At 30.1% G+C, this 25,819-nt stretch overlaps 1 long non-coding RNA gene across 1 annotated transcript; it reads left to right on the top strand.

Moving 5' to 3' along the window:
- The first annotated feature begins 10,466 nt into the window (after positions 1 to 10,466).
- On the top strand, positions 10,467 to 12,572 carry LOC105761129 (uncharacterized). The gene is made up of 2 exons (XR_001123623.2): positions 10,467 to 10,756; positions 12,245 to 12,572. It is a non-coding gene; the product is annotated as an uncharacterized LOC105761129 (long non-coding RNA).
- Positions 12,573 to 25,819: the final 13,247 nt, after the last annotated feature.

Raw genomic sequence — 25,819 nt, forward strand, 5'->3', positions numbered from 1 at the left:
GGGAGAGATCTTATAACACTAGTTTTTCTTCTTTTTTTCCTGAAGGAAATATTGTAATTTTATATATTTTTCACAATTAATTGTATGTATCAATGTATTTGTATTTGTACCACAAGTAAAATTTTGAATCAATTCAATATCTCTATCATGTCGATTCAAAATATTGCCTTGGTCTAAATATTTTACATCAAACAAATAGATATATTTAATTTTCTCAAAATTTGATGTACAGCCATATACATTAAGTACGATACATGAATTGTTGAAAATATTAATAATATAAAAGTTATTATAGTATATTATTTTTAAATGTCTTATTGTCTGTTTCTTCAAAGCTTATTTGGTGTCGACGTCCTGACGATCACTTTGCAATATTTTCTTAAAAATCTTTTACTTCATAGTTACAGATAAAAAGCTAATGAGATGTAACGAGAACATGTTTCCTATGTGCGACAAATTTAGACATATTTTTCTTAAAATTCAGGCTAAAAAGATCAAGTGCATATCCAAAATGAAGTATATATCTTTAAGATCTGACAAAAGGGGATATGATGAATCTCAATGTTATTTGAGTACCGAAAAAATAAAGATGTTGGGGAGTTATTAGTAGAAACCGAAGAAATGCTAAATATTTGGTATCGACATGGAAATGCTTTATGTATTCATGATTGGCTAAGGTTCTTACTGCCACTCAACAACTTCCAAAATGGGACAATAAATTTCTACTCAATGGATTTAACGATTGATCTAATAGCTAATGAGTAGCATTAGGCTCAAGTTGGTTCTTTAAAAGCAGTCGGAAAAATAGATTTTTAGAACTAATTTCGCTTTTGTAAGCATTGATAGGTTGTGTATCCCCAATGATAAAGATCATCCTAGTGTCAAGTCATTCAAAGTCATCTCTACGAGATCAAGGGTTCAAGAAAATTTCAAGGCCGAAAACAATTATGAGAACACCGAAATTGGTATTCCAAATTACTTTTATGAAAAATAAAGGATGAAGGTGAAAATAGAGTGATTATACAATTAGTTAATAAAATTTGATTATAAAATCTTATAATATACATATTTTAAATACAAATAAAAAACAAAATAGAATAAAATTCTATTTGGTACCTAAACTTAAACATTTTTTTCTTAATTTGGTACCTAAAGTTTTTAGGTTCAATTTGGTATCTAAATTTATTAAATATTATAAAATTACACAAAACACTAGTAGTGTTAAATTTTTTTGTTATACTACAAAAATATTGTCAATTAGAGGAAATTCATGTTAAAAAATAAGTATTGAGTTATACTAAACGAATTAATGTTAAATAAGATTTTTAAAACTCCAAATTAAAAGAAATTTATTATTTTCAATTAATAAAATAAATAATTAATTAAAATTAAAAATAATTGAACATATAAAATACAAAAATATCATATCATCTGTCACATGTCGGTCATACATTGATTATTTTTGCTACCTCATAAAAATAACATTGTTAGTAGATTGGAGTAATTTGTAAAATGTTTGGCAAGTACTAAATCGAACAAAAAAAAGCTTGAGTATTAACTTAAGAAAAAGTGTCAAGTTTAGGTACCAAATTGGACCCAAAAAAATTAAATACTAAATTAAAAAAAGTGTCAAGTTCATATACCAAATGTTATATTAAGCCTAAAGACACATGGCAAAATCTTAGCTCTTTTTTGTGGAGTTGCTAATCAATCAAATAACTCTTAAATAAGAACATACACACTCGAACTCACATTCTCTTACACTGATAACAATATCGAAATTAATTAAACTTAGACTCGATCGAGTAAGGACAATTGGTGAGCAAGAAGGTAAACAAAAAGACAAATAATTAATTGAAATTTGGTGGGATCTTAAAATGAAAAATTTCCCCCCAAACACAAAATTCAAATAAAGATATGTCCAAAATAATATCTTCTCAATTAAACTGAATCTCAAATCACAACCGTCTATCATGGTTTGACAAAATAAGAAAATAGACCCATAAATAACACTTACATTGTTACATTACAACTACTATTATTATAAAACCCATCCTTCCCGATTCAACACTCAAAGTGTTTTTCCAGTTCTTCTTACAATTTTAATGGCGGGGAGATGGGCCACGTCAGCTTTCCGGTGGGTATTTTCGGACTTAATATCAGTTCGGCAGTGGCCGATGCGATGGGGTCATGTGGAGTGGCCCCAACTTAGTCGTTTCAGCTTTTCGATCGTGGACGACGTCGTTTGGAGTCTGATCACGGCGTTTGAGTCCGTCGCTTTGGTTTCTATGCTCTGCTTCTTTTTTCTGTTTTGCGGCTGTACTTTCTGAGAAGGAGAAAAAGAAAATACTAGGATTGTGGATTGCCGGAATGTTTGTCGGAATATGACGTCAGCTGAGGAGTTCTTATGTCGGATTCCATCAGTGGCGGAGGTCTCGAGGTTGTTCGTTTCGTTAGTAGACGACCACGTGACCTTATCGAGTGAGGTGCACGTGGTAAATGTTGCAATTTTGTCTTTTATTATTATTTTGTTTTCTTCTTCTTCTTTTTTAAATTTTATGTAGTATTTTGTTTTGAACCAAAAAAACAAAACATGTAGTAATTTCTTTACGATTATCATTTTATGCAATATGTGATTTATATATTTTACATAAAATCAAGTATATATTTAATGTGCAAATTGATGGAATAGGTTAAATTTATTAAAATATTCTTAAATTTAAAGACTAATTTAAATTATGGAATTAATTCGATACTCAATTTTAGAAAATAATCAAAAATAAAATAATTTAGTAATCTATTATTTTTATAGAGTTAATGTATGGGACGATTGAGTCTTAGTTCGATTGGCATGAGTATTATTGTCAATCCAAGAGGATATTGGTTCAAGTGCGTTGAAACGTATTATCCTCCTATTTAAGAGTTGAAGAAGAATTATATGCAATTTTAAGCATTATATAAAAAAAATAGATACGATAAGAATTTATAATGAAATTAATATTAAAAAAATATGCAAAATTTTTCAAAACTAATTTAGAAAAATAAAAAAAACGTGATAATTTTTAATTCCTTTTATAAAAAAAAAAACTTTCACTAAAATTTACTTTTTTATTTGTAAACATGGGTGGATGTATAGTAACATTAGGAAAGTGTAAAGAAGGGTGAAGTCATAAATGTAATTTTCGTCTTTAACTTTGTGGTTTCAATAATTAAAGGTGTGATTGGTTACCACACAATAATTATACTTTCATGAATTTTAATTTTTTAAATATGTTTAATTAATAAAATGAAATTTAGAAGATTGATGTTAATTCTTTTGTGCAATCACTCCATTTTTAGTACATACACTTAATTAAGCATATAATTGGGCATAATGATTTATTTAATTTTCTAATTTTATAAAAAGAATTATTTTAATTTTTTTTAGTTCTTGAAATTGTATTTTTTTGTCAGATTACCTCCAAGTCGATGAAAAAATTAATGTTTTCTAAACTTTGTTAATGTGACATACACGTAAATTGCTTCGTGGGTGACACGTTCGCATTTAATTAATTTTTTGAAATTTACAAGACATTAAAAAAGTATAAAAAATATTTTCTAATATTTTTAAAATTTTAAAAATTAATTAAATACCGATATGCCATACGCGTGGCAATCCACATATATGTTACATCAATAAAGTTAATTTTTCTATCAATTTTAGGTAATTTGGTAAAAAAATATAAATTCAAAACCTAAAAGACATCCTAATATATCACATGTGTAGTTACAAATAATTAGAAAAAATTAATTACTTGATGGCTTTCTTTTCGAACATCAATCTCATTATAAGTTGTTATCATATATCTTTTTTTATACAATGCATAGAACTAACTATAATCCCTCCCCAATCCTTAAATAAGAGGATAATGCGCTTCAACACACTCAAACTCACATCCTCTATATAGATAACAATATCAATATCAATCGAGTTAAAACTCAATCAGTAATTTAATAGCTTTCTAAATATAATAATATTGCGCTTTTAATTCCTTTTCTCCTTAATCAAAGGCAGTGAATAGGGGGTTGTCATGTGGTTTGGGGATTTGTGACAACAAAACAAAGGGTGTGTAAAGTAAAACATTTTTAACAAAATAAAATATATTTAAAAAGTTAAGCAATTATGGGCCGAAAGATATAATTGGGACAAGCCTTATGCCCAACATCTTCACTATTTAAAAAAAAAAAACCGCCTATTTTTTCCCTAAATTGTATGGTTGGTGATGTAATTTTTATAAGTTTCCATTTTGAGTATTGAAAAAGTTTGCAATATGGGCTTGTCTATCATTTTAGTTATCTATTGTTAATATTAACTTAAAATTAATTTTATTTTTCAAAAAAAAACTTAAGTTTTTATAAGGAATTGTAATATTCAATTCTTTGAGATAAAATTCAATTTTTCACTTGTAACTCAATATCGTAAAAGCTCAATTTATTCCTATAAAACCAAGTTTTTTATTTTACCGAAAAACTAAAATTAATTTTATAAAAATAAAAGAAGTTAAAAGGATAAAATGATATTTCTCTAAAAATTCAAGTTTTCCTATAAAAACAACTAAAATAAAAAATTAAAAGAAAGGAGAATGAAACAAGAAATGAAAAGGATAAATTGATTTAAAGTTGGAGGAATAAACTCTCATTTATTATGAGGCATCCATTGAACAAACTCCAAGGAGTTTCCTTAGCTTCTGAAATGTAGCAATTTTGAGAGACTTTGTGAACAAATCAACAACTTGATCTTCACTTCTACAGAAAACAAGGTCAATCACATCATCTTTTGTAAGATCCTTCAAAAAATGATATTTCACATTTATATGTTTATTTCTCTTATGTATAACTGGATTCTTTGACAATTTAATGGCTGAATTGCTGTCACAAAAAAGTTATTATTGCTTCTTGCTACTTGAATTGAAATTGTTGAGGAATCTTCCCCAACCAAATAGCTTGACAAGGACTTGATGAAGCGGCCACAAATTTAGCTTCTATTGTTGAAAATGTAACCATAGATTGTTTCTTTGACGACCATGAGACAACTATTGAACTAAGCCTGAATACATAGTTTGAGGCATTTTTTCGATCTTCAATATCACCAACATAATCAATGTCAATGAAACCAAATAACTCTAAGCTTCCTTCTTTCTTGAAAAACAATCCGAGAGACGCGGTTCCCTTCAAATAGTGTAAAATATGCTTAACAGCCTGAAGATGTTTCTCAGCAGGGTTCTGCATATATCTATTAAAAAGACTAACACCATCCATGATGTCTAGCCTTATTTTTGTTAGGTACATTAGACTCCCCACAATTTGCTTGTACATGGTGCAATTCACTTCTCTTCCATCTGAGATTTTTGGCAAGTTTTAATCCAACTTATGCTGGTGTAGTGATCGAGTTACAATCCTTCAACTAAAATTTCTCCAAGATCGTCTGCACACATTTCTTTTAGCAAACAAAGATACCAACAGCAAATTGATGAACTTCAATGCCTAGGAAGTAGTGCATTAACCCGAGAAATGTCATTTCAAATTCATGCATCATAGATTGCTTAAATGTCTCCATCATGACACCATTATTCCCTGTGTAACCGAGAGCATCTATATACAAACATACCAAAAGTGGTTATGTTCATACAGACACTTTGTAAAACCTTCCTTTAAAAAATAGGCTTCAATTATACTGTACCAAGCTCGAGGAGCTTGTTTTAATCTGTATAAAGCCTTCTTCAGTTTATATACTTTATGCTCACAATTAGATTTCACATATCTAGAAGGTTGGTCAATAAAAACCTGTTCTTAAATATCACCATGCAAGAAGGCAGCCTTCACATCTAACTGATGGGTAGGCCACGATTTTTGAGCTACTAATGCAATCACCAACTAAATTGTAACTAGTCTCGCAACTGGCGGGAATACCTCATTGTAGTCAACTCTAAACTCTTGTTTATAGCCTTTTGCTACTATACGTGTTTTGTATTTCTCAACACCACCATCTTTGTTCATTTTTGTTTTGTAAACCCATTTGATGCCAATAGTGTTATGGTCTTTGGGAAGACTTGTTAACTCCCAAGTGTAGGTTTTTTTTCAATCGTCTCCATTTTAGCGTCCATCGTTTCTCTTTATTTTTTTGTGTTTTACCGCTTCGTCAAAAGTAGTTGGATCATATTAGCTCAATTAATCAAACCGAAATTGCCAAGAGGGGTGAATTGACCTTTTAAAAAATTAGTGAATGTAAAGAGAGAAAATGAAACAATGAACACAAAGAATTAGAGCGGTTCAATGATTTGTTCAACCTTTGAGGACAATGTTTAATCTTACAACTCTCTTAAGACTTCTACCCAAATCATAAGATAAACCTTCTCAGAGAATTACAGAGAAGCAAACTAAGAAATAATCCTCACACGAGCAAAGTGTTTGCCAATTAAGCACAAATAAACTATAATACACTTGAACTAAGGAATGAAAGTAAAGGATCACAAGTGTATACAAGAAAATTATGGAAGTACTTGGCACAAAGGTTGTTTGATTGATTATTTTGCTTGAATTGTTGTAAGAACTTTAGAAACTGATATTTATACCCTTTAATTGATTTCCAATCGTTGAGGTTGTTCTGGTAGTTAATAGAGCCATTGGGGATGTGAAAACTAGAGCATTTGATACACCTACAATATCGAGTATCGATACCAAATAAAAATGCATCAATATGTTTTTGTAATAAATGCTAAATTTAGTGGTCGTTGGAGTTCAAATATCAATATCAGGAATATTTTGTCACTGCCTTATGAAAAGATATCGATACGGTATCGATACTTAGTAAATTTTGTGATAAACAAAATGCCATTTTGGTATCGTTTATTTGAAAAGTATTGATATTTTAAATTATCGATACTTGGCCAAAAAGGTATCGATACTCTTTGGCCTGGAGCATTACTGACTTGTTTGAAATGTATTTTGACTTGATAAAATGATAAATCACTTTCTTACTTAGTCAAAATCATTTTAACTTGATTTTAAAATTGTTATAAAAATTTTCTAAGTGTTCAAAATATATATTCAAAATTTTATCTCTTAGACTTCAAATTGAAAATTCATTTTGTTAATTTTGTTAATTTTGTTAAATTTTAAGTTTTATTCAAAAACATTTCAATTTGTTATATCAAAATTTTTTATCAAATAAAGCTTGGTTTAACACATCACTATCAACAAACAAAGCGAAATCACTTTAATCTACTCCGGACACCTTAGAATATCTCATCCATACTGGACTTTGTCGATGATGATGGACGCGTTCATCATGTGTTTCTACGGCTTCGGGATTAGGCTGATCCTCCTCCTCTTCAATAAGGTCAAAATTGTTACTAGTTGAATTATGTTGTTGGTCTTCTTCAAACTCAACTGGAATTAGTGTCACAACTATAGCTGAATTATTCCAAGGCCAAAACTTTTCTTCATCAAACACTACATCATGACTGATTATAATCACAATTGATTATACATTTTACTATCTTATCATCAAGCTTTATTCTCTTCTGATCTGGAACATGAGCATATGCAATACACCTAAAAATTTTGAAGTAATCAACCATCTATCTTCGTCTACACCAAGCCTTTTTGGGAGCCATATTCAAAACAACAAGTGTGGGACTTCTATTCAAGAGATGGACACTCTAGCTTACTGCTTTTGGCCAGAACTACTTTGGGATTCCACTTCTTCATGTTAGACTTCAAACCATATTAAGGATGGTTCGATTCTTCCTTTCACATACACCATTTTTTTGTGGTGTATAGGCTATAATAAATTGCCTACGTATCCCATGCTTCGTACAAAAATCATCAAACATAGTAGACGTATACTCACCTCCATGATTATTACGAAGAACTTTGATCATACTACCCATGCACCTACACTTTTTTACTAAATTCATCTATAAATGTAATCAGATATCTTTTACCTTCATTAGATGGTGAGATTGGACTATAGAGATCCGGATGGACTAAATCAAATTGTTTCTTAGCTCTCCATTCCTTGCATTGTGAAAACTAAGCTCGATGTTGTTTGCTGACAACGCAATCTTCACAAATTCCTGATGGAATTGTGATTGGAGGAAACCTCTCCTCCATCTTCTATTGGTGTAGGGTCCACATGCCACCAAAATTAAGATGACCATATTTGAAATGCCAAATCCATGCTTTCTCCTTTAATTTTGTCACATAATAAGCATGAGCTAGATCATGAAGATTAAGGGGAAACATCCTGTTTTGCATCATATCAACTTGAATGAGTAAGTTCTACTGCTGATCATAAATCTTGCAAATTCCATCTTTAAATACAATTTCATTCCCCTTCTCAAGTAACTATCCCACACTAAAAAATTTAGTCATCAAATCAGAAACATATAATACTTCATTAATAACTTGCATTTTCTCATTTGAAGGGACTTTGATAGTACATTTTCCCATGAATGAAATGGTAGAATCATCTCTAAGCTTCACTTTGGTGCTGAAAGTATCATCAATTGATGAGAAAGTTTCCTTGTTGTCGCACATATGATTGCTACAACCTGTGTCAAAGTACCATAAATTTGATGAAGGCATCTATTTTTCATGACATATCATTAGAGCGTCTCTTCTTCTTGCGTCTCTTCTTCATTTGATACTGCAAAATTTGTTGCCACCAAATGTCGACCAAGGTTGGTCCAACATTCAAACTTGTAGTGTCTGTCCTTGTGGCATCTAAAACATTCAATTTTTGATTTGTCTACTTACCTTATCTTTGAACTAGTCTAATATCGACCTCGACCCTTTTTTTGTGTAAAATCTGATGAATAGCCTTCAATTTTTTTATTGTCAAAACTACTACGATAATGAAATCCTTTTCCTCACCCTCTACTATGATCATGACCTTTTGAATCAGTAGGTGCTTTCAAGGTTTGTTCCTCTTTGTCTTGGTGTTGACGTTTTAGTTCATGAACCAGTAAAGAACCTTGCAACTCATCAATTGATAGTTCTTCAACATCGTTGACTTCTTCTATGGCACAAGAAACAAAAATGAACTTTGGTGTCAAAGATCGAAGAAATTTTTCGACAATAGCACCATCTTCCATTTTATCACCATGAATTAGCATCTTATTCACAATTGCCATCATTCTTGAAAAATAATCAGTGATCGACTCCCCTAATTTCATTCTCAGTTTTTTGAACTCCATATTTAGAAGCATGGAGCTGCTACCTCTTTACTCTCATTGAAACTTGATACTTCTTTCATAGAATTCTATAACTACTTGGAAGTATCCTTGATAAGAATCATCTCCATGATGGACCTGCTTATTGATTGAAACAAGTAGTTCTTCGCTTTGAGATCTTTCAACTTTGTCACTTCATAAGTTGTTCGTTGTGTTGCTGTCAGAGGTGCTCATTCTTCAGGTTCAATAATTCCAGAAGAAACAACATCCCAGTATTCTTTGGACCGTAGAAAATTTTCCATTAATCTGCTCCAATGGTCATAATGACAATCAAAGCGAAGGGTTGTTGGTTGGATAAAATGTGAATCTATAGTCATAATTGCTACTATAAAAATAGTAATTAAACCTTATGTTTCCTTATGTGTTTTAACTTTCAACTCACACTCTTGCTAATCTGGCTCTGACACCACTTTTACTATGGAGAAAATAAAAATACAAAAGGAATACTACACTTACACACTTTATTCAACAAGTAATGAGCCTTTACATAAGTTGTTCTACAACTAAAAATAGTTGAAAAATAGCAACTAATTATACCAACTCCTAAAAATAGTATCCACTAATAACAATAAATCTATTGAATAGGTCTACCATACATGAGTGACAGAATTATTGAAACAAACAGCAGCAAACTTGGACTCATTCTAACAGTAATTTCTTGTAAAGCCCCAGGTTTTTCCTTCCCTTTTACAAAGAAAAAAAATAACTCTAAAAAAGAAATTAAATAAAGAATATTAAAAAGATAAAAATGGTTTTTCTACTCAATTTTTCTCCGATAAAAACCCAGGTTTTTCTCTTACTGCAAAGAAAAACTAAAATTAATTCTTCAAAAAAAATGAAATTAAAAAGATAAACTGAGTGACCAAAATGAAAATTTAGTAAAGTTGAGAGACTAAATTGAGTGTATGTAATGGAAAATTAACGGCGAGTGATTAAAATGATAAAAGCATATTACGTCAGTGCTTATATTGCAAACTTTTTTTTTTCAATTTCCAAAATGAAGGCTTATGAAAGTTGGGTGACCAATTGTATAGTTTACCCTTTCTTTTAGGCATATTTTTTTAAGTATTAAATCATTTTATCGGGGTTTGAACTAGAGGTGCTCATGGGTTGGGCAGCCCGGCCCGGCCCGACGGCCCGTCCGAAATTTGGGAGGGTTCGGGTAAAAATATAGGCCCGAAATATGGGTTCGGGTAAAAAAAAAGGCCCGTTTAGAAAACGGGTCGGGCCTCGGGCAAAATTTTTTGGGCCCGGCCCGGCCCGGATATAATTAATATTTTTTTTATTTTTAAAATTTATTATTACATTTCCCGTTTCCCATTTCCCATTTCTCGTGTATCTGATAAATCCCTAACCCATCCCCTCCTCCATTTTTTTCCCCAAATCGAAAAATCACCTCCACCGATCCACCATTCCACCTCCGGTGTCCGGTCCTCCACGACTATTAAAGTCCTTTCTTGTAATAATCTGGCTATTGAGAGGTAAGATTGTTCATTCTTCCATTTTTTCTTTCTGGGGTTAATGTTCCTGTGTTTGCAATTTTTGTGCTTTCATCCAACATAGATTAAATTAGTGGGCCTTTCTTCATTTCATGCGATTTGAGTGGTTTTTATTCTTGGGTGTTTTTATTAATGGTTGGTCTTGAATGTTCTTTTGTGTTTCTGAGATAATTCTGTTTGTTTTTTGTGCTATATATGGGATCTTTGTTGTTCTGAATCTCCTACCTGTTTTTTTTTTTTCTGGGTTCATGTTTGTTTAGATTGAGGGCTAACAATGATGAGATTATGTTGTATTGATTTTCTTTGGATTGGTTTTCACTTTCAGTGGCATATTCCTTTTAAAACTGAAGGTAGCTGATTGGGCTTGCGTTCTTATGTTCCATATGAAATCTAATTATTATCTCTTTGTTGTTTGACCATTGGTTGATTGGTGTTCTCCTTCATAGCTTGATTCATTCATATCTCTTTTTTGTATCTGAAGATTTGATATGGATTTATAATTTGATGTTTTTGAGGATGTTTGATTGCCTTGAATGAATATATTGAATAAAATAAAAGTGAAATCTTGTTGAAGTCTCATTAGATAGGTATTTACAACGTGCCCTAATAACAAGAATTGGAAGTTTGATTATATGCAGTGGAAATGACTTCATTCGTACTTCGATTTCCATTTTAATGAAGTTAGTACTTCAAGAAAAAATCAGATTTTAGATAAATTGTTTAATTTCAAATTAAAAGAAAAACTGTTTAAAGTTTAAATAAAATTATTAAGTATATATTTTAAAATGATATGGAACGGTTGAGTAAGCCTAAATTGTCCATTTAACTTTACAAAGACAAATTTTATATTTAAATTACATCCAACTTTGTTTATTTGGGGTCTTGTTGAGGAAAAGTCAATCTATAAAGGATTGTACTGTCACAGTAAAAATACATTTTGTAAGCTAATGGGATCAATATCTGTAATTAATATTATGTATAATATTGATATTTCTTGTGAATTTACAGATCATATCTCTATTGGTCGAGGTATTCCTTAAATTTAGTGAACCTGATGAGCTCTCGAACACTGTTTTAAATTCTCTTAGTACAACACTGTTTTAAATTCTCTTATAAGGAGCCTATCTACATTTATATCCATATGTTCTTTCTTCTTGTATGAAAATAGACCAAGCTTGTACAACACTGTTTTAAATTCTCTTAGTACAACATTGTTTTAAATTCTCTTAGTACAACACTGTTTTAAATTCTCTTGTATGACAATCCCAGTACCAGCTCTTTGAAAAATCGAGTCTTTGCTCATTCCATTATTACTTCACTTCTTGCAGTCTAGTGGCGTAGATGCTGCAACTCTTTGCTCATTCCATTATTACTTCACTTCTTGCAGTAGTAACATTTCCCATTGTATTTTGTACATGTTATTCATAATTTTAATCTCATCTTTTTTGTTTTTGCTTTGTTTTATTGCAGAAACAAGCTATTGAGGCCGAAAAACAGCAGGCCCAGTCAGGTTGCTATCACTTAGAGGTTGCTACCACACCCTTTCCTTCGAAACAATCAAACTCAGATCTTTTCATAAATGATGTGTGTTTTTTTAGTATTACTTAAAGACATGTGACAAGTTTGATCTTGTATCACAAGGCTAGCATAGTTAAATAACTAGTTTATATCCTTTTACCAAAACTCAGATCTTTGCTCATTCCATTATGCTTACAAGTTACAACTAAACTTTAATCTTTATATCCTTTTACCAAAATGATTAAATTTTAGTTTCTATACTTTATTTTTTAACATAAAATGGTGCTTATATTTTTATAATGTTATTAACTAAATAATTAGTTTTAACTTTTAAGTCAAAAAAAAACGGGCCGGGCCTGGGCTTCATATTTTTTTCACGGGCCGGGCCTGGGCAAAATATTAGGCCCATATTTCGGGCCAGGCCTAGGCCTAGGTAACGGGCTAAAATTTTTTATGGGCCCGGCCCATGAGCACCTCTAGTTTGAACTTGGTAACTATTCTGATGGGGTCTGGATATTTTTTTTGTCTAAGTTAATCATTAAATTTGAAAATTGTTCCTACATTTAGGGCTGGAACAATTGCTAAGTTTAGACTCCAATATGGAAGATTGCCAAGTTTAAGAACTAACTTGGACAAAAAAAAAAGTTCAGATCCCAATGTGAAAACAATTGCCAAGTTCAGGCCATAGGCAAAGTCATAGTCAACGAGGTCCACTCTGGTGAGGTATTAATAACACTACAATTAATCTTGTACTATACTTAAGTTGTGGATTTATTCTAAATCTCCAGTTTGATCATTTTTTTTAATACCTATAAATTTTTTTAAAATTTGAAATTTCAATCCTAATTCAAACAATAACCACAAAATCCGTTAATTAAAATGGTGTGACTTTTTTTAGTAGTATTTTATAAAATAGTAAGTTGACATGACATTACACACATGATAATTTATTTGTTGCATAAAATTTAGAAATTGTTATGAATATCTTATTAAGTGGATGTCCATCAAGATCAATATAAGTTTTGATGTACTTTAAATTCTAATAGTCATAAGAATTAGATCTCTACTTTATTTATACTTCTTATGCCTATAAACAGAGACTTTGGAGAAGCTTTGTAAATATTCCCATTGATCAATAAAATACACTCTCTCTTTTGCTCTCCTATTTCCGTTATTAACTTTTTTGTCTTTTTATTTTATAACACGTTATGAGCATGATTCTATTTTATTTCATAATGCGATCACTCCAAATCTGTTGCTCAAATTGTTGTCGATTGTCTTCTAGAGCTATTGCAATTTCAATCTTCAATTGAGGCTTGCGCACTATAGGTAATCATTATGCAAAGAAATTTATATAATCCTTACGTGGGTGATGACGATGATGTTAAAGATCTTCATGTATATTTTACTTTATTATAATTGGAGACTAATCATGACAAACATGAATAGATAGATTCTAATTTCAAATCCATGCATGTTTGCGATGATGATTATGAAATAACGAATCAATGGAGGCATTTAGAAGTCTGTCCTACTAGATTTCTTGCATTCCCTAAAGAAAATAAAATATATAATTATGAACCACTAAAAGTGGAAACATAATAATAAATAAGAAAACAATGAGAGTTCTCAATATAACTCTTCAAAGGAAAAAATAACTTATGTTATCAATGTGATATGAAATATTATTGGCCACATATGTGGCGTATGCCCAAATATTTTGTTTCATTAATATTCTTTAAGGAAGGATATAGGAATGTAGTAATGAATTCTATCATTACAGATAGAAAATATTTATCTTATTTGGTCTGAAACAAACAAATATTATTCCAATATTTAGTAGTACAAAATTAGTCGAAAGCTCCGTAAGAGCTAATATATTAATATATTGTGATGGTTAATCTATTGGTTTTAAAATATATTTATAATGGATCTCATATTGAGATTGTAAATGAGGAAAATATTATATTTCATATGAATTACTACTGCTATAAATATATATTTTAAAAGGATGAAAAAAGGGAGGATTGAGTTATTGATTACTCTTGTTATTAAATTAAATTGACTGTGACTATCTTTGTGATCTTCTTTTGCCATCATCCCCATTAAGGGGTTGAAAGCAAAATATTTGACTGTGAATAGTCTATTTATGAGCAATAGAATATGGTAATTCTATCTAAAGCTCGTTATGGTTAGATGCACCTAAAGTTGCAAGTTTTTTTTTTCAACTGTGAGTATAACTCTATAGTATTCAAAATAAGTTCTCAATTAAAATTACGTGAAAAATATTACTGATGAGAACTTACAAGAGAGAAAACTTATGTATGAAATGTCATTGGTTATGTACCTGTTGCACACTTAGAAAATAAGATACACTCTCAAAGTTTTCTATTAATAGATTCTGATTGGATTCAAAGTCCACTACTAGAGTTTAATTTGCTTACTTCTTGATAAAATCGTCAAGACTCAATGCAAAAAAGAAGAAGAAGAAGAAGAAGAAGAGATTTTGGCATATTCCATGAAGCAAATGCTACATATAATTGTTTGGAATTTATATTTATTTGGTTGACTTAGTGACATTATAGACCTCATATTCATTTAAACATTTCTAGTATTAAATGTCACAATAATACTTATGTGTGGATACAAAGTAAAATTACATGAAAAATATTACTGATGAGAACTTATAAGAGAGAAAACTTATGTATGAAATGTCATTGGTTATGTACCTGTTGCACACTTAGAAAATAAGATACACTCTCAAATTTTTCTATTAATAGATTCTGATTGGATTCAAAGTCCACTACTAGATTTTAATTTGCTTACTTCTTGATAAAATCGTCAAGACTCAATGCAAAAAAAAGAAGAAGAAGAGATTTTGGCTTATTCCATGAAGCAAATGCTACATATAATTGTTTGGAATTTATATTTATTTGGTTGACTTAGTGACATTATAGACCTCATATTGATTTAAACATTTCCAGTAGTAAATGTCACAATAATACTTATGTGTGGATACAAAGTAAAATAAATGTTAATAATATTATCAATTTGTCACAATTTATATTGATATTATTAGTACAATTGAAATGCATATTAAAGTAAACTAGAAGTTTACTAATACAAATACATTTACTACTTGGCGTGACCAGTTAGACCATCCTGGATCATATATATGGTGCAAAAATTAATTAAGAATTCATATGGACATTTATTAAAGAATCGAAGGTTCTTTAATTTAAAGAATTCTAATTTGTTACTTGTTCTCAATGAAAATTGATTCTTAGAAACTCACTAGCTAAAGTTGAGATTTAATGTCTTACAATTCTGAAATGAATATGGGCTCATTCATCCACCATGTGGATGGTTTTGATATTATATGATTTTGGTAGATGCATCTAATCACGTATGTCTTATCCACTTGCAACTTGTCGTTTGCAAGATTACTTAATTAAATAATTAATTTCAGATTATGCAATTAAGACAATTCATCTTGCTAATACTAATGAGTTTATATCTCAATCTTTTATTGATTGAGTATGAAAAACTTTTGTAGAAGTTTGTTATTTATGCGCATAATAATTTAGAGAAATTATTGATTGAATGCCTCTGGTTAATGTCTAAATCATTACTTATGAGAACTAAACTTCCTATTTCAACATGAGATTATGTTGATTTACGTGTTGTGCGTATCAAACTAATAAGTTATAAATACTCCCCATTACAATTCATTTTTGGTCAAGCACTAAATATTTCTCATCTTTGAATTTTTGTATGTGCGTATATGTTCCAATTGCTCCACCACAACAAAAATGAGTGAATACTCAAAGAAAATTGGGAATATATATTAATTACGAGTCTCCTTGTATTATTATATGTTTTAAATGTATTGAAGATTCAATTATGACATGATTTGTGATTACTATTTTGATTTGATAGTTTTCCTGACATTAGGCGGAGAGAAATAATAACTTGTAATGAGTTAGGGGGGAGAGTAATTTGAACTAGAAGTTCAACAAGGATAACTCATTACAAGTTCCAAATATGAAAATTCTCATAAAATAAAATAATAAGTCTAGACGGTCATATAGTTAAGGCGGGTGCTCCAGAAGAGACCAAAGACATAACTAATAAGTAAAACCCCAGAAGAGATTCAAGTACTTGAAACTGTAGATTAAAATAGTGAAAATAAGATATCTCAATACGTTATGTCAATTAGAGAAAATGTCGAACAGATAATAAAAGTGATCGACAATGGTTTTGCATGCAATATTATTGTTAAAATAATGAAATAAAAGGAGAATCTTGAATAAATCTATTGGGAAATATACTATGGAATAGATTAGTCAAAATAGAAAGGCACAACTCAAATTCGTGGAGTTTTTGGACCAGCAGTCCAAATACCTAAAAGTATAAAGCCAGTGAGGGTACAAATGAAGCAGTTTTGTAAAAACGGAATAAAAATATGAAGTTTTTCGCTAAGTCCTAGTATTGATTATGAAAAGATATAATATTCTTTTGTAGTGGATGCAATAACTTTTAGATATATTATTAAACTAGCGGTTCATAAAAGATTTAACTTGCGTCTAATAGTTGTTGTTACAACCTTTTATGAATCATTATATAGTAAAGTTTATATTAAAATTCTTGAAGGATTTAAAATGCTAGAAGCATATTGAAATTATTGGAAATTTTTTCGTTTACATGAATTGAAATAATTGAACATATGTGGTAAATTTGATGAATCAATAGTAGTTGAAAGAAGATTATAAAATATCCAAAATACATATTTGCATTTTAAAGAGGGATCATGATTAAAGTTTGTTATGATTATTGTTGAAACTCCTAAAGAGATCAAAATATATTTTCTCAAAATTTCCCCTTACTCATAACTTTTAAAAGAACAGTGATATAAATGGTTAGCAAATAAATTCAAATAGTCATTTGAAAGACTAGTATTCAAGATTGAATACATAGAATATGAGAAAGTATGTCATGTTTTCATGAAGGGGAGTAAATATGCATTGTGCTCTTTTTTCCTTAATCGAGGTTTTGTCCCATTGGATTTTCCTGATAATGTTTTTAATGAGGCAGCATATTATGCGCATTATAGATATGTGTACTATTTTTCCTTCACTAGGAATTTTTTTTTCTCATAAGGTTTTTATCTTAGTAAGATTTTAACGAGACACATTATCTACCAATAGACATCCAATAGGGAGTGTTATGAATATCTTATTAAGTAGATGTCCATCAAGATCAAGTTAAGTTTTGATGTACTTTAAATTCTAATAGTCATTAGGAGTAGATCTCTACTTCATTTATACTTCTTATGTCTATAAATATAGACTTTGGAGAAGCTTTGTAAATATTCTCGTTAATTAATAAAATACGCTCTCTCTTTTGCTCTCTTATTTTCTTTATTCTTTACTTTTTGTCTTTTTATTTTATAATGAAATAACAAAATTTAACGTAGTGATTTTAAAAGCTACCGTTCAATCATGAATTTCAAATTTTAAAAACATATGCAAGGATGAATCTAGAAATTTTTTCAAGAGGGTCGAAAGTAAATTATGAAATTTCGAGAGGTTAAAATATAATTTTATCATGTATTAGTTTATGATTTCATCATTTTTGAAATGACCAGATAGAAAATTTTTCATTGTTGAGGGTCAAAATGCAATCTTACCATATAAAAATTTATAACTTAATGATTTATAAGGGAGCTGCTGTAATTTTCCATTTTTTGGTCCCTTGTATTCGTCCCTAAGGATTTGACCTAAAAATTACCAAATTAGAGTACAAAGATTTAATCTACAACTTACATATAATACAATGACTAATAACAAAATTTAACAATTATATATATAGAGAAAAAGAGACAAGTTTATCCTAAAGTTGTTTTTTTTTATACAGATGTCTAGAACTACTTATAGTCCCTAACTAACCCTTAAATAGGATGATAAATGCATTTCAACGCACTCGAACTTACGTCCTCTTGTACATGTAATAATGTCAACGCCAACCGAGCTAGAACTCAGTCGGTAAATTTATTCTAAAGTTAAATGCAAAGAAAAGATGGAGTAAAGAGAAACATAAGGCACATGCAAGGTATAATATGTTGAGAGTTGAGAGTGGGGAACTTTTAATGTCACAAGAAATGGAATCATAAAATAATTATAAGGACGTTTTGTGGGTAAGGCGATAGTGAGGCCACCACCAGTTTCGTTAATGGCAGCACCACCCTTTACTCCGCATGTGGTTGTGGGCACACTCATTTTGTCCTCTTCCCCCCTTTTGTTGTCTTTCACACCTCTAAAGCCATTCCTTGTTTCTTTCTTTTCTATTTATTTATTATTGTTGTTGTAAATTTATTGATTGAGTTGGTATCACGGCTTAACTGAGTATAATGCAGTTAGGAAAAATAGAAAAATACCCTCAATTTTCAAAGTTAATTGTATTACTTTGAGGGATTTTTTTATCGTTTACATCTTTTATACAAAAAAAATATATACATAATAAGATTTGAACCTAAACCTCTTTAATTTTTCATATTTATGCTTTACCATTTAACCAAAGCATCATTTATAATTTAAATAATTTTTTTACAAATATATTTGTTTCATAATTTTATTTTTTCACCCACGTATGGTACACCCACGATACAAATGAAAAATAAAATTATATGATAAACATATTGATAAAATAATAATATAGATATAACAAATGAGGCTTTGGTTGAATAATACAGTATAAATGTGAAAAACAAAAGAGGCATAAGTTCAAATCTTACTATGTGCATATTTTCTATATAAAATATATAAAAATGACAAAACATCCTCAAAATAATTTAGTTGGAACCCTCAAATTTTACTATTTTTCCCTATTGAGTTAGAACATAATCAACTCATGATATTAATTTAGTTAAAAGCTTTATAATAGGTATAAATTATTATTTAGGAGAAATATTTATAATAAAAAATATTTCAATAATTGAATTAATGACAAAAGTGATAAATTTTATACTAGTAATTTTAGTTAATTTTAAGTTAAAAACATTATTATAATATTTTTTAAATAACATTTAAGTGATTTTCGTGGTCTAAGTTAGTATTAAGTTGACTCTTGACATTCAACTTAACAAATATTATGGCACACCTACTATTTGAGTGGAAAGAAATTATATAACAAATTTATTAAAAAAATAGATATAAAACTAAATGTGTTTTTGGTTTAAATGGTTTGTTAGGATAGTAAACATTATGATATTTTAGATTCAAGGCCTATGATTCTCATGGCCATCATGCATATGTATTTTTAAAATTTATCAAAATATAAAAAAAATATCCTCAAATTAATATTTATTGCTTTGTAAAAGGAATGGGTTTTCGCTAAAAGTTTGATATACATGATGTTTATGGTTTAAATCTTATCATGGGTGAATTTTTTGATTTATAAATATAAAAGATAAAATACCCTAATAATAATGTAACTAACTTATTTTGTAAAAAGAATGAGTTTTTTTTTTTTTTTGTAATGCTTTAATTGAGTTGAGACTCAATTGATAAATAACACCAATTCAGTTAAGGGTTTTATTATCAAATGGAGATAGAGATATATTTGCAAGGCCTCAAAAATACAATATTGTTTAAACTGGATCAAACCGACTAATCAAATAGGGAATTGATTGGGGTACCAATCCGAAGAGAGAGATTAAATTGATTGACCCCTGAACTATTCGAAACCAATTGAACTTATTTTTAAAATTTTTAATAATTTATTTAATTAAATTAATCAGGCGGGTTGAATCAAATTAGAATTTTAACGGTTTAATCATGGATCTAAATTTGAAAACTTAGAGCTAGTTTGGCAATGCTTTTGAAAAGTGCTGTGGAAAAGTGCTTTTGAGAAGTATTTTTGAAAAGTTTGGTTTAAAATTTGAGTGTTTAGCATTGCTGTCAAAAAGTGCTTTTGAGAAATAAAATGTCCATTTTAGACATGTTATTATCAAGTAACAAATATGCATTAATAATATTTAAATTAATTAATATTATTATATTTTAGTAAGAATATAAAAAATTATTATAACTTGTTGTTAATATTTTAATATATGAAATATAAATTTTAAATATTTTAAGCAATAAATATTAATTATTTATAAAATTTAATCGAATATATAAATTATATTTTAAATATTAAAATACAACCATTAAATATTTGTAATTAGTATTTTAAAATATATTTTTTTTATTTTTAATTAATGATTTTAACACATTTGTAATTAAGCACCAAGAAAAAAAAAGTACTATGTTATTGGAGGAGTGAAAAAGTAATTAAGCACCAAAAGTGCTTTTGGGAGAGTAAAATCTAAAATTTTTAGCTTTTCCTTTTCAGAAGCACTTCTGAAAAATTAAAAATTTCAGCCAAAAACAGATTGTTTAGCATAATTTTTCTTCCAAAAGTACTTTTGGAGTAAAAAATGTTTTTTTAAGTAATAAAAAACAGGCCTTAATGTGAGTGGTATATATTTCATTGGAATTGATGAGGTAGTTAGAGAACTCAACTATATTAAACACTCTATGTCATCATGAAAGCAACCAAAAAAAAAATGCATATTAAGTGCCTTAATTCCCTGAACCTACATTAAATACAAACTCTGAGAGTACCATTAGACCTGTCCATGGGCCGGGTCGGGTTCGGGTTGGGCTCGAAAAAGTTTTCGGCCCGCCTCCTAGGCCCGAGCCCGGCTCTGCCCGAAATATGGGCTTGAAATTTTGCCTAGGCCCGGTCCGGGAAAAATATCATAAGCCTGAGCCCGGCCCGGCCCGGCCTATTTTTTAATAAACATTAAAAAATTATTTTAAAAATAAAAAAATAAAAAATATATTTTAAAAGTATTTTAAAATTAAAAAATAAAAATAAAAAATATATATTTATTATATTCAGGCAGGGCCGGGCCAAAAAAGTGGTGCCCGAGGCCCGGCCCGTTTTTTAAATGGGCCTCATTTTTTTGCCCGAGCCCATATTTTGGGCGGGCCGTCGGGCCCATGGACAGGTCCAGGTACCACATATTCAAGCACATATATTTGTAAATTGAAACCCCCAAAAAAGTTAATACCGTTAATACCCTCTTATATTTCTTCAAATTATTTAGTGGGTATTTGAATTTTTTTTAATTAGTTGATATTTAAATCTGTATTTCGTCACTTAGATTAGTACCTGTACACTAATACAATTAGTTTGTGTTGAGGTGGCACTGATTCCCAATCCTATGAGAAATTATTTTATGGACCCTTCCTACCACATCATTCATGATCCATTTCTAATTATTTAAATATCATTCAACAATTTTTTCAATGTCATTGATACATAATTTTGATATTTTTTACCCTAAATCCAGAACCCTGAACATGGACCTTCAAATCGAACTCGAGCCTCGAACCCCAAACTCAAACTTGAATTCTAAACTCGAAACCCCTAGCCCCAAACATTGAACCTTGAACTCTAAATTCAAGATTTAGGGTTTAGAGTTTATTATTTGAGATTTATGGTTTGGTGTTTAAGGTAAAAAAATTATCAAAATTATGTATCAATGACATAGAAAAAATTGCCGAAATATCATTAAATAATTGGAAAGGGACCATGGATACTGTGGTGGAAAGGGTCCATAAAATAATTTCTCCCTATCCTATAGTAACACGCGACAACTTATCAATACAACATATATAGGACATAAATTTAAAAATTAAAAACATCTTAAAAAATAAAAATTAATTTAGAAAAACCGAATAAATTCAAGTATCTACTAAATTCAAAAGATAAATAACATATTAACCCAAAAAAATTGAGATAGTAGGTGGTGTAATAAATATATATTGACAGAGAATCATTGTTCAATTTAATTAAGTAAACAAGCTTTTGTGTTAGATTAACCATGCAAAAGAAAAAAAGTTCAACACCAATGGCATGCATATATATATATATAGTATGCATGGTTTTTACATAGATATATCCATTGTTTTTTTGTCGTTTTTGTGTTTGTTCTTAGCTTACGACGTTTTGTGCAGTTATTTAAGAATAGGATTGCTGTGCTGCAGCACAAAGGGATTGGCTAAAATTTTGATAGAATACCTAGGAAACTAATATTTTATATTTATGAGGTCCTGCAAATCGAGAGTCTTTAAATTGTATGTGGACAAAGCTCGGGTTGATCTGTGGTGTTAAGGTGATGAGATGGCTTACTTGGTGTGTGTTTTTGAGGAAAATTGTTGTGATGATGGTTGTGTTTTTCAAGTTCACTTGGTGGTGATTGTGATTTTTCAGATATGGTCCAAAGTGCAGAGAAGGGTTAAATGACATTTCCATTACTCTTTGTTATATAAAGTGGGGTTCATGGTTATATCGGTGTTGATGCTCTTTTATATTGTTTTCTGTGCATAGATTACTGTGCATGTTTGGGGTTTGTAATATAGATATTGATACAATGTTGGGGGACGTTGGATGAGTTTGGTTCACTCCAATATGTACTGAGAACTACTAGAGGAGGAGATTGGAAGGTTTAGAATTTTGTGAAGTTACGAAGGGTGTTGAAGAAGTCTCTTGGAGGAAGAGAGTTTGTCTCTTTTTAGAGGAGGGACTTGTGTAGACTGAGATTAACGTGGGTCTCATTGTGCTAGCGATTTATCTCGTAAGATTAGTAGTAGGATTAGAGAGAGTCTTTTCAAGCTATGACCTAATGGTAGCATGTGGAGTTGGTAATAAAATTATGGATGACCTTACTTGAATATGATAGAAAGGACATTTAAGTGAATCTTGATAAAACTCGACACTGAAATCTTACGAAATCCTACATTAAAATTTAATCTGAAAGTGACACATGAAGTTAACGTCTTAAGAAAAAAGGACAAAAATTATTAGATTAATTTATGATAGACATGTAAAGTTTGCACACAATTAATAATAGCATGTACTCGCATTGTAGTTTAATTAAAGAAGGCACATGGAGGCATGTGACAAAATGGTGAAATTAAGCAAAGCAAGGAGCCAAATGAAAAGCATAAAAAGTTATATGATTTGTTGGACAAAAGACATGTGAACCTTTGGTTTTTATTGTTTTTGTACCACCTTTGGGTCTTTAGGACCAAATTGCAAAATAGGGCTCCACCAAGGAAACAAAAACCCCTTCTCGTGATAGGGATGCCATGTCACTTTGGGCATCCTAAGTGCATGTCTCAATCCCTAAAATCACACAGCTTGCCTTTCATGTTACCCGCACGTGTTTGCCCCTTAAATGTGAAACTGAAATACATTGTATATATCATATTGATATATATACACACATATGTATGCATGACGTCTATGACTGATCATTTGCCCCTTTGCTCCCTCCCCATAGTAAATATTGGGAAATTAATGTTCCATTTCTTAAATGCAAAAGTAGAAATGGGTCGGGTTGGGACGGGTAAAAGTAATATAGAATTTTTTGTATCAGTAATTATATTGTGTTTTGTCCCTTTTACTAAATGAGTAAGTAAATTAGAGCTTAGATTTTAACAATAGATATTGATGAAATTTTTAACAGAATGACTAATTTTCTCTTTAATTTAATATATAGGGATTAATGTATAAACCAATGCTTCCATAAATTTGATTGTAATTTAAATCAAAATTTTCCAGCAGCCTATGGCAAATCACAAATGGAAGTAGAAGCGAAAACTAACAAAGCAATCTTGTATCAGACTACTTGTCTTTTTGTAGTTAGATCTCCAAGTTCTTGAAACGCTCCAAATTCCACTTGAGCATCCAAATCTGGATCAATATCGGCAAAAACATCTCTAAACAGGGTTCTAGCACCATGCCAAATGTGTCCAAATAAGAAAAGCAAGGCAAACGAAGCATGCCCAAAAGTATTGGGTTCATATATACAAAGTTGATACAATATTTAGAACTACCCATAACCCATCTCAATCAGGAGGATAAATGTGCTTCATCGCACTTAAACCCACGTCCTCCTGCACTGACAATGATATCTATACCAACTGAACTAAGAATCAATCAACCATACATATTATTTTTTAAGAGTATATTTATTTGATATTCAATATTTAATCTATAATATATTCTTCGGAAAAAAAGAGTTTATTCAACTATCAAAGAAATTACAAAATACAGGAATATCCCCTGTCTCCCACAAAGCTCTTTGATGCTTCAAACAAAAGCCATATTGCTCTCCCATCATGTGTTGTACCCCTGTCCCATTATTTAACATAAAACACTTCATATGTTTTTTTTTAATATTATTACATATTATATTATAAAATGAGAAAATAGTTTTATTAATTTCATAATAGGTTGTTATTTTACCTGTTTTTTTATACAATATTTAAAATTATTTATAACCCTTTTTCAACCTTTAAATAAGAGAAAAATATATTTCAATGCATTCGAACCTATCACCTCCTACATTAACAATAATACTAAAACTCAATCGAGTCAACATATTTACTTAAATGTTGACATTTTGGGGGCACATCCCACATGCAATGCAAGCCATTTGAAAGGTGGGTGCAGTTAAAAGTGTAGGGTCATTGAGCCACGTGAGGTTCGAAGGGCTTAGGGCTGCATGAATATTATCATGTGATGTGATATAACTCTGTCACATGAGACATGGATTTTAGTGGACCCTAAATTTTAATTCAATACATCTAAAATTCTAATTAATCTGACAATGATATGAATCCCTAATTTAAGCTCAAAATTGGTATAATTTATAATATAGTGTATAACACTTGTTTTAACACAACCCCAAGTCCCCAACTTTTAGCATTACTTCAACATACTTCACTATAAAAACGTGTATTGGGTAAATTATAAAATAATATGTTAAACTTTAATTTATTACAAAATAGTCACTAACGATTAAATCTTTACTGCTGTGATATACCCATTTGTCCCAGAATAGAGAGGAACACATGAACGGAGTCGAGAATTAAGAAACTCGTTTGAGGAAGCTCTTGTTTGTGAATGATTTTGAGATGGGTTTCTTGATTCAATGGGTCTCAGCTTCGTTTCTTCTGGTCTTGTTCTTTGACTATAATGAAAGGGCTCCTGTACTTTTTCCTCAAAGCTTTACTGTTGCTTATTTTAAGAGTTGGGAGTGAGGAGATGTTGTTTGGGAATGGTTTTGAGGTGAGTTTCTGAATTCCCAAACCCCTTTGAGCTGATCAAGAAACCCTTAGCTGATGATAATGGCAGTGGAGAGGTTGCAGGGATCTAGAGATTTATTTAATTTTTCTTGAATTTTTGTATATGGTGAAGGAGGATTGAAGATGTTGATGATCATGGTGAACTAGATAAATCGGGAAGAGATGGAAAGAATTTTTGTAAGTTTTTATTAATTAAAATGCATTAAAAAGTCATCAAGAAAAGGAATTAACTTGTTTAAAAGAAAAGTATATATATATATAGGGACTAGCTGAGGAATTTGACCTAAAATTGTAATCTAAAATGATAATTCACCATTTATGG

This window comes from Gossypium raimondii, chromosome 11 (assembly GCF_025698545.1).
Source record: "Gossypium raimondii isolate GPD5lz chromosome 11, ASM2569854v1, whole genome shotgun sequence".
In the NCBI taxonomy this organism is placed as follows: Eukaryota; Viridiplantae; Streptophyta; class Magnoliopsida; order Malvales; family Malvaceae; genus Gossypium; species Gossypium raimondii.